Below are 10,162 nucleotides of genomic sequence, written 5' to 3'. Positions count from 1 at the left end.
TGATTGAGTGTATTTATTAAGTGGCAACTCCAGGATCAAACCTAGGCTGTCTGAATTCAGAATTCATTCCCTGTATATTTATTAAAACAAGAACACTCTATAAAAATTGTCCAATAATTCCCATGAAATATTAATATTAATATTATGATGGATAGAATTCCATCCTAGTACAGTCTAAACACTTCTAATCCTGATTGGAGCCTATATCTGCATTTGTTTCACTGAGTAGCAACAGATTCAAGTGATGAAAGAAATAGCGAAACAGCAGTATTTACTCTCAAGGTCTTTCCCATCTAATCTCTTTGTTGTCACAGTGTTTTTCACTTCATTAATTTTGGCTGACACGGTTCTAATTTTATTTTCTGGTAAATTCATGGTACTATACTTCTTTTATGCTGTACATATAAATAAATATTGGGTAGAAAGAGAAACAAAAGCCAGAAAGGAAACAAGATTCCTTCTAGATTCTCGAGAGAAAAAAGAAAACAGTAATTAGAATGTAATCAAGGAGAGAAACTGGTCAACATTACACATGTTGCCCAGAAATACAGGGCATTTTGTGAATGTTTTTCGACTCCCAATGAGAGAGAAGTTAAATAACCTTTTAAAAATGAAGATAAATCAGGCAGCCCGGTGGCTCAGCGGTTTAGCGCCGCCTTCAGCCCAGGGCGTGATCCCGGAGACACTGGATCGAGTCCCACGTAGGGCTCCCTGCGTGGAGCCTGCTCCCTCTGCCTGTGTCTCTGCCTCTCTCTCTCTCTCTCTCTCTCTCTCTCTGTCTCTATGAATAAATCAAAACTTAAAAAAAATGAAGATAAATCATAATTTGTAATGGTTTTTCTGAATCCATGACCCTGTGTCATTTTAATCTTGAATTCTAGAGCATTTAATTCCACTTTATGCTTTCACTTGTCCCCAGGTTTAGATTTCTGCTTAAAAAAAAAAAAAAAAAAAAAAGGTTATATAACAAAGAACTAGATTGTTGGTTATTCATTACATCTGCTTTGGTTGTGCCCACTCTGACCTCATAGCATAGTACCAGGAAGTGGTTTTAAGCCACTCTAGGTTCCTAACTTAATCCATGTTTCCAAGTATCTAGTTCAAAGCCCAATAGTCCACTTCCCAAAATTGTCATTTAATTCTTAATTAAATTGTTATTTAATTAAAATACAACCTTTTTTTTTTTTTTTTTTGGTCAAACATCTGTAACCTATAACGATGTCCATCCCTCATATTTGTGGCCAGACTATTTCTAAAGCTGTGATCTGAGTGTCAATTGGGATCTTTTCCCAATCCTCTTGCTACATCTCTTTTAAAGTAATGGCTAAGCAACTAGAACTTTATCTAGCTGACTGCTGCTTGACATTCCATTGGTATGAGCCTTACACAGTATTATCCCCTTGATCCAACCAACTAAACCCTACTCAAAGAAACATCGTCACAGAGAATACTTGCTCATTGTCAGATCTGAAACAATTTCTTTTTTTTTTTAATTTATTTTTTATTGGTGTTCAATTTACTAACATACAGAATAACCCCAGTGCCGTCACCCATTCACTCCCACCCCCCGCCCTCCTCCCCTTCTACCACCCCTAGTTCGTTTCCCAGAGTTAGCAGTCTTTACGTTCTGTCTCCTTTTCTGATATTTCCCACACATTTCTTCTCCCTTCCCTTATATTCCCTCTGAAACAATTTCAATTCACTCAGCCTCCCTGGCCAATAGAAAAGGGGAAGGGAGAAGAAATGTGTGGGAAATATCAGAAGGGGAGACAGAACATGAAAGACTCCTAACTCTGGGAAATGAACTAGGGGTGGTGGAAGCGGAGGTGGGCGGGGGATGGGGGTGAATGGGTGACGTGCACTGAGGTGGGCACTTGACGGGATGAGCACTGGGTGTTATTCTATATGTTGGCAAATTGAACACCAATAAAAAAATAAATTTATACAAAAATTTAAAAAAATAAAATCCAGGTCTCTAACAAGCAAGGGTTTGTCACCGAAGAAAAAAAAAAAAAAAAAAAAAAAAGAAATGGCTATGGATGCAAAAATTGAATTTAGTGGGGAAAAAAAGGAACCATTCTTTCATCACTAAGTACACATTGAGTGAAAAATAATATCAATATTACTGCTGAAGTTGAAATAACAGTATTAAAATATTATCATAACTTTAGATCTTATAGATAAAAGCTAGTGTTTGTATCACATGAAGAACAATGTATAAAAAATATTTGGAAATTAACCCCTTTCAAAGAAATAAGAGAGTATATAATAGAGAAAATTCTGATATAACTATATATGAAAGCTTTTTAATGTTAGTAATTATTTGTTTGGAATTTTTAATAGATTAAGAAGAGAATCTAATTTTGACATTCAGTAACACTAAACATATTTGCTTCGGAGTGCAACCAAACGATTCAAACTATATATTTTGAGTTTGTGGTTATAATTTTTTTATTCATCAGGAGTAACCAAACTTTGTGGTTAGAAAACAAATATTTCAGGCTTTGTGGGCCATATGATCTCTAGTCTTCTTGCAACTACTCAACTTTGTAATTTTAGTGCACAAGCAGCCTTAGAGCAATACATAAATGAATGGGAATGGCTGTACTCCAATATCCAATAATCTTTCTTTAGGAGTAAGAACTGCTGGACCAGATTTAGATGGTGGGATAGCGTTTGCAGACCTCTGATCTATTAGAATATTATGAAACTTACAGGAATGTTTGAAAATTATCCAAAATAATATTTAATGTCATGTATTCTTAATCATATTTCATATGACCTGCTTTACTTTTCATTCTTATTACTCTTTGCCATGTTTCACCTGTTTCTGTTATGTAAAATATATAGATGTCCTAATTCAGTAAGATGAACAATTGTTGACTATAATGCAAGTGTATCCCTACATTAGGTAATGATGCATTTCATTACACACTTCCTGAATAACAGCAATGAAAAAAAAAACAAGAGGTTAATTTATTTCTCTTCAGATATTTTTTAGCACTTATTGGGTCACTACCATATTTTGGGCACTATATATACACTAGGGATACAAAAGTGATTAAGAGAATGCCCATGCTAGAAGAAATTCACATTGTGTGGTTCCTTTATCTCTTTTTGAAGGATAGGACAAACCTAAATGCATTTGTGTGAGCAAAGACAGAAATGTACAAACAGTTGGTGATTGCACAGTAAAGGATTAACTCATCAGGTCATGGGTGTCCAACACTGTACATTCTGAAGAAAGTTTTGGCCTTTGCTTAGCTTCTATGAGACAATCTCTAAATCCTTGGATTATCCTGCCCCGTTAAGAATTTTTGTATTCCCTTCCTCCCTCCCTTTCTTCCTCCTTTGTTCCTTCTGTTCTTCCTTCTTCCCAAAAACAAAAAAATAGGATTCCAGTTTTCCAGTTTCCATTTCCACATGTGAAGAACTTGGATGTTGCCACTGGCTTGTCAACACTCAAAAATTGAAGATTCTACAACTCTTCTTGAATCTTCATAAGAGAAAACTGCTGCCTCTGAGAGTGGAGACAAAGGTGAATCCAGGGAGTCATGGCTTACTAGAGAGGAAACTCAGGAGTAGAAATTTAGAAATTGCTGTGAGAACCAGTGCTGGGGCAGAAAATCCTAGTCTGCAACTTACAAATTTCCAGAGTCTCAATGTGGACAATTCTGTGAGTTAAAATTTCTGGGGGGACTTAGTTATAGAGATGCCCCCACACTTTTGTGAGTTTTATCTCTAGCAGCTTATCTAAGTTTTCACAGTAAATATTGAAGAAAATTCCCTTCATGCTTCCAGGAGGGAGAGGAGAGAAAGGCTTCATCTTAAAATATACCAGAACACTCTGTTCTTCTCCACAGGCCTGCCCTCTGGGGGAATTAGTTAATAAAAGCCTAATCTGCTAAGGTAGTATCTGAGCCTAACTGACCTGGGGAAAGGAAATCCCAATTCCAGTCCACTCTAGCCAAACACTGTCTCCAAAATCAAGTTTTATGAAATCTTTGGTAGAGGTTCTAATTCAGGTCTCATGAAGTCTTGTAGCGATATCTTGAAATATCATTTAGAGTCACTGTGAGACATTCTTTTGAAATCAGCTATTAGAACCAACGCAAAAATCTTGTTAAAGAAGCATATATATTGTTACATCAAAAATTTAATTTTTCAATATTTTATAAACCATATTTAAATAAAATTACTTCTTTTATAACTCTCTATATTATGTATTTTTAAAAGTATTATTCTCAGAAGGTATCCCTTGATTTTATCAGACTGCCAAAGGGGTCCATGGCATAAACAAGATTAATCACCCCATTCACAGGCTATGTGTTTTGGAACTTTGAGTTCAGGGTGGTTGCCTTGGATACCTGAAGGCTGGGTACTGGAGTCAGCACCAGGTGGATATCCTGAAGCTGAAGCAGGAAGTACAGATGCCTACAGGCTTCCATAGCATCTACAATCCACAACAGGCAGCAGTGCGGACAGTAAAGAACAGGACTTCCTGAGTGAGATTGCGGAGTTTGAATCCTAACTTCAACCCTCATTCTCCACCCTTTATCTGAGAAATTGTAGCAATAATACCCATAGCAGAATTGGTTTAAAGATTAGATTATTCAATACATGCAAAGCACGGAGAAAAATATCTGTCCTATAGTAATCTTTCACTAAACACTTGTTAGGATTTTTTGAAGACAGAATGTTTACATAATTTCCATTTTATTTGACAATTATGATGCCTCCCTCAAAATTAGCACTATTTGATGATTTTATTAAAGTAAAAAACAGTTACATTTGGGAAGATCACTTTTTACTTTGAATTTCATAAGTAATGAGGGTGGTCTTTTTTTCATTTTTTGGCAGCATTTGTTGGTTTGTGAATTATGTTTCATGTTATTTCCTCATTATTGTATTATAGAATTGATCTCTGGTCTTTTTTATCATAACAATTTTTTTTCACATGTTGTTTTAGTGTGAATTCCCAGAAAGCAGAGCCTGAGACAAAAGTTTATATGATGATATTTTTTTAAGGAAGTATAAATCGAAGAAGTGGAAGTGAAGGACAAGGGGATAAGAAGGCCAAGAAGGAGAGACAGTGTAAAGATGCTTATCATTTGGTAGAAAATGTACTGACTACTTGATCTCATGACATTACTCTAAGTAGCAATAAAATGAGTGCATCTCAGCAAGTGCTATACAAGAGAGGGAAGGCTAAGAACTTATGGAACTGGCTCCTAAATCTTATTAGTAAAAAATTCACACTCTTAGATTTTAATAGACTCCAAAATTTAAGTTGCTCATGCAAGCGAGCCAAGACATTTCATGGCCCAAGGTCAACAGGGAAGGACCATATTCAGAAGCAAAAAGTTTATAGATTGGGTGTTGGTAAGGACCCACCCACATGAAATCAGTTGCTGCAGCAAAGTGCCGGTTGTTACAGCAATCTCTGGGCTGGAACACCTGGCCAACATAGGGAGACAAGGCAGGATCTGATGGTGCTTCACACAAATATCCAGATATTAATCTTTTGTCATAGATCTACTTTTTCTGCCTTTTTTTCTTTCAACAATTTAGGGTATAGAAATATCTAAATGTATACAGTCTGATATATGTATTTAAAAGATACTTTATTGGGTTGAATTTATATTATACCTAGTTGTATATATCATACTTAGTTTATTAGCAGGATTTTAATCACTTTTCCTTAATGTCAATTTAAAGAGATTACTCCTTCTGTCTGTTAAGGTTATATTTCTTATATGTTTAATTTTTTTTTTCTTATATGTTTAAACAGAATTATATCCCAACAGTGATACCGTGTTGCTGTTAAAGAAAACCAATACAATAATACCCTCTAACTGAAATGGAGCTCAATTTAATGAAACACTTCCTGACTACTTGTAGTTAGGAATTAAGAATCACTTTTATAATTTTTTGATAGACATTTTTCTTCTACCACCAAGCAGGCATATTTTTTTTTTAATTTTCCTTTCTTTTTGGAGCACATTTTAAAATAAAATGTTGGTAATGATCACACAATTATGCTATTTCCCCCAAAATAGTCAAAATAAGCATTTTTAAAGAAAAATAATTATTTCTCCCTAAGAAGAGCTACAGAATTACCTATTCCTTTGTTATTCATGGCATTAGAAATGGTATTAAGTTCTAAAATTATCACTATAAATTCTTGTCTTTTATAGGAGGGATATTTTATAGTTGATTGCAAGCTCAATGTCCCATATTAGCAATTCATCATTTTACAATATTAATATTCATTTTTACTAAATATGGAAACTTCATATAATCAGCAATTTCCTCATCAATTTGGGAAAATCAAATTCATTATTAAGAGTTAGTATAATATTAACAGCAAAATGCCATTCCTGATGTAAAAATAAACAAGTCTGATTTATGTATTATATCTAATTTTGCATGTTATAAGAAGAGAAAAATTTTATAATGTAATTAATTTATACATTGCTTTGAAGGATATCTTATTCAATCTATGGGCTAAATGAGAAAGGGAAAGAAAAAATAAGTAAAACAAAGTTTATATTTTTTTCTCGCTGAAGTTACCAACACAAACTACAAATGTACTTGTCATATTCTTTTTTTTTAAGATTTTATTTATTTATTCATGAGAGACACAGAGAGAGAGAGAGAGAGAGAGAGAGGCAGAGACACAGGAAGAGGGAGAAGCAGGCTCCATGCAGGGAGCCTGATGCAGGACTCGATCCTAGGACTCCAGGATCATGCCCTGGGCCGAAGGCAAGCATTAAACAGTTGAGCCACCCAGGGATTCCCTATACTTGTCATATTCTAAACATAGGCTTCATTCTTAGTCAATATCAATCTTTTTTTGGCCAGTACAAATACAAAATTAAGGCTTAACTGTAGCTATTCATATAAGAAAAATATCTAGAGGTTTTGGGCAAAACTATTGATCACAAAGAAATATCTATTTCTTTGTGGCAGGGAAGGGCACAATGGCATATATTAGAGTCAAAGCAAGGATTTTATGGTACTAAAGATAAATAAAAATGAAGTGGTTAGAAATCTTTCCCAAATCTTTGTGGACATATTAACATCTTATTGCCATATTTTTGATTACCAAACACATACTTGAATTATAGTTTACATTTAGAAAAATAATCTCTCTGCCCACAAAATGGGTCCAACACTTATATATGGAGCTTAAAATAACTCTTATATTTTCTGAAAGAGGCATGCAAGAACCTTTCAAGTGAAAAAAAAGTAACTAATTCATAACAAAGATTTACGTTGTCTATGACTCTTTTTTTAAATAAATAGACTTAGGAAATAAGAAGAATAGTATTTTATAAGACAATCAAATATGAAGTAAATAAAGTTGAATCAAGGTGCCATTCCTATAATACTACACAAATTCTTAAAAAGTCCTCAGAGTATTGTAATATGATTTGCTCTTATTTGCCTTGCTACTAAACTTCCAAATACATATATGGTCAACTAATATTTGAGAAGGGATCCAAGAATATTCAATGGGGAAAAGATTAAGTCTGTTTGATAAATGATGTTGGGAAAATTGGATAATTACATGCAGAGAAATTAAATTGGACCTAGTATCTTAACATCATTCACAAAAACTAACTCAAAATGGATTAAATACTTAAATAAAAGGCCTGAAACCACAAAACTCATAGAGGAAACCATAGGGAAAAAGCTTTTCGACATTAGCCATGGCAATGACTTTTTTGGATATGACACCAAAAGCACAAACAACAAAAGCAAAAATAAATAAACAAGACTACATCAAACTGAAACTTCTACTCAGCAAAAGAAATAATAAACAAAATGAAGAGATAACCTACAGAATGGGAGAAAATATCTGCAAACCATATATCTGATAAAGAGATAATATTCAGAATATAAAAGGAACTCATAGGATGTAATTACAAAAAAAAAAAACCTGCTTAAAAAATGGGCAAAGGAGGGATCCCTGGGTGGCGCAGCGGTTTGGCGCCTGCCTTTGGCCCAGGGCGCGATCCTGGAGACCCGGGATCAAATCCCATGTCGGGCTCCCGGTGCATGGAGCCTGCTTTTCCCTCTGCCTGTGTCTCTGCCTCTCTCTCTCTCTCTCTCTCTCTCTCTCTGTGTGACTATCATAAATAAATAAAAATTAAAAAAAATGGACAAAGGAACTGAATATATATTTTTCCAGAGAAGATGTTGAAATGGCCAACAACAGATCCATTATAGGATGTATGATTTTACTTGCTCGTGGAATCTAAAAAAGCAAAACTTCAAGAAACAGTAGAATGGTGGTTGCCAGGGGCTGCAGAGGATGGAGGAAATGTAGTAAACAGGATAAACTTTCATTTATTCAATGAATAAGTTCTGGATATGTATCTCATGGTAACTATAGTTAACAAATCTGTATTATGTACTTGAAAGTTATATCTCAGTAAAGTTGGAAAAAAATTAAAACTGTATTGTTTAAGTTAAAAATGAAAAATAAGATTGCTATGGTCACATGATTTAAAAATGATCTCAATATAACAAAATAAAAAGCACAGAACTAGCTCCACAAATATGCTGATACTTGCTAGAGTTAGCAATACACATCTGTATAAAAATAACAATTCAATCTGTGACTTGGGATAATACCTTATCCATAAAGAATAAAACAAAACTAAAACACTCTATCAGAACATGTCCCAAAGAAAATACAGGTCTTCCTTGACTTATAATAGGGGTATGTCTTGATAAACCCATCTTAAATTGAAAATATTATAAATTGAAATGTATGTAATACACCTAACCTACCAAACATCATAACTTAAACATTCTCAGAATACTTACATTGGCCTACAGCAGACTGAATTATGTAACCCAAAGCCTATTTTAAAACAAAGTGTTGAATACTTTATGTAATTTGTGGAATACGGTACTGAAAGTAAAAAAACAAAAAAACAAAAAAACCCAGAATGGCTCTATAAGTACAGAATGAATGTAAATGTATCAGTTGTTAACCCTTGTGATTATGTGGCTGACTGGGAGCTGCGGCTAGCTATCCAGCATCACTACAGAGTACCACACAGGATATCACTAGTCCAGGAAAACACTGCAACTCAAAATTTGAAGTATGGTTTCTATTGAATGTGTATCACTTTTGAATCATTGTAAAGTCAAAAAATCATAAGTCAGACCATTGTAAGTTGGGGATCATCTGTACAGATGTATTTAACATGTTAAAATTTTTAACGTACTTTATAGAATATCTTTAAGATATATCTTTATGAATTGGTATAGAAAAGGTCTTCTTTAAAAAAGCATAAGCAGCAGAAATCATAAAATAATATACTGGTAAGTTTTACTACATTTAACAAATAAACCCCATTAAATAGGCATAATATTCAAGATCATAAACTGAAAAGAAATATGTATCCACAATGTATAAAAAAGTCTTTTGAACTAATAAAAAAATTCAATAAAATTGGACAAAGTTAATAAACAGGAATTCACCCAGAAATAGATACAAATGGCTAAGGTATGTAAAAGCGGTACCCAACAACACTGGTCATTAGGAAACTGATACTAAAACATGTCATAATTATCAGATTGGAAAAAAAAGTTAAAGCATGCAAATGCTCAATGTTAGTGGTAGTGTAGTAAAATGAGAACTCTCATAATCTGTTTTGGGAAATGTAACTTTGGAAGATTAATTGATAATTTCTTATAAACTTGTAGAGTTAAAACATACACTCTTGAATCAGTGTGTATCCATATACATACATCTCATATGTATATATGAGAAATTATTGTTTATGTACACTGGAGGAAGTGTTCAAAGACGTACACTGCAGCATTAAGTTTTTTTCTAATAGAAAACTTGGAAGTAACCTAATAGTTATCAGTAGGGAAATGAACAAATCAATATGATGTATTCATGTAATATTATTCAAATTAAGGAATAAAATAAATGAAGTAGTTTTATGAAAAAGTTTTTGTCTGAAACAAAAGGTGAAGTAAAACTGTAAGTCCTATGATGATATATTAGGTTGTAATTTTTGAATATATACATGATTGCATACATATCTTAAAACGCACTTACATATGTACATTGAGGATGTTTTTAAAATTCTTATTGCTAATTGGAGAAAGGGAGAGGAATGGGAATTAGTAA

General features: G+C 33.6%; 1 long non-coding RNA gene across 1 annotated transcript in view; it reads left to right on the top strand.

Moving 5' to 3' along the window:
- The first annotated feature begins 4,379 nt into the window (after positions 1–4,379).
- The window catches only part of LOC111091638, a 98,519-nt gene continuing 92,736 nt past the window's right edge, over positions 4,380–10,162 (top strand). Inside the window, exon 1 of the long non-coding RNA XR_005376351.1 lies at positions 4,380–4,505. This is a non-coding gene — a long non-coding RNA (uncharacterized LOC111091638). The remainder of the gene's footprint in view (positions 4,506–10,162) is intronic.

Source organism: Canis lupus, chromosome 22 (assembly GCF_011100685.1).
Source record: "Canis lupus familiaris isolate Mischka breed German Shepherd chromosome 22, alternate assembly UU_Cfam_GSD_1.0, whole genome shotgun sequence".
Lineage (NCBI taxonomy): Eukaryota > Metazoa > Chordata > Mammalia > Carnivora > Canidae > Canis > Canis lupus.
This window is presented reverse-complemented; position numbering and strand designations above follow the sequence as displayed.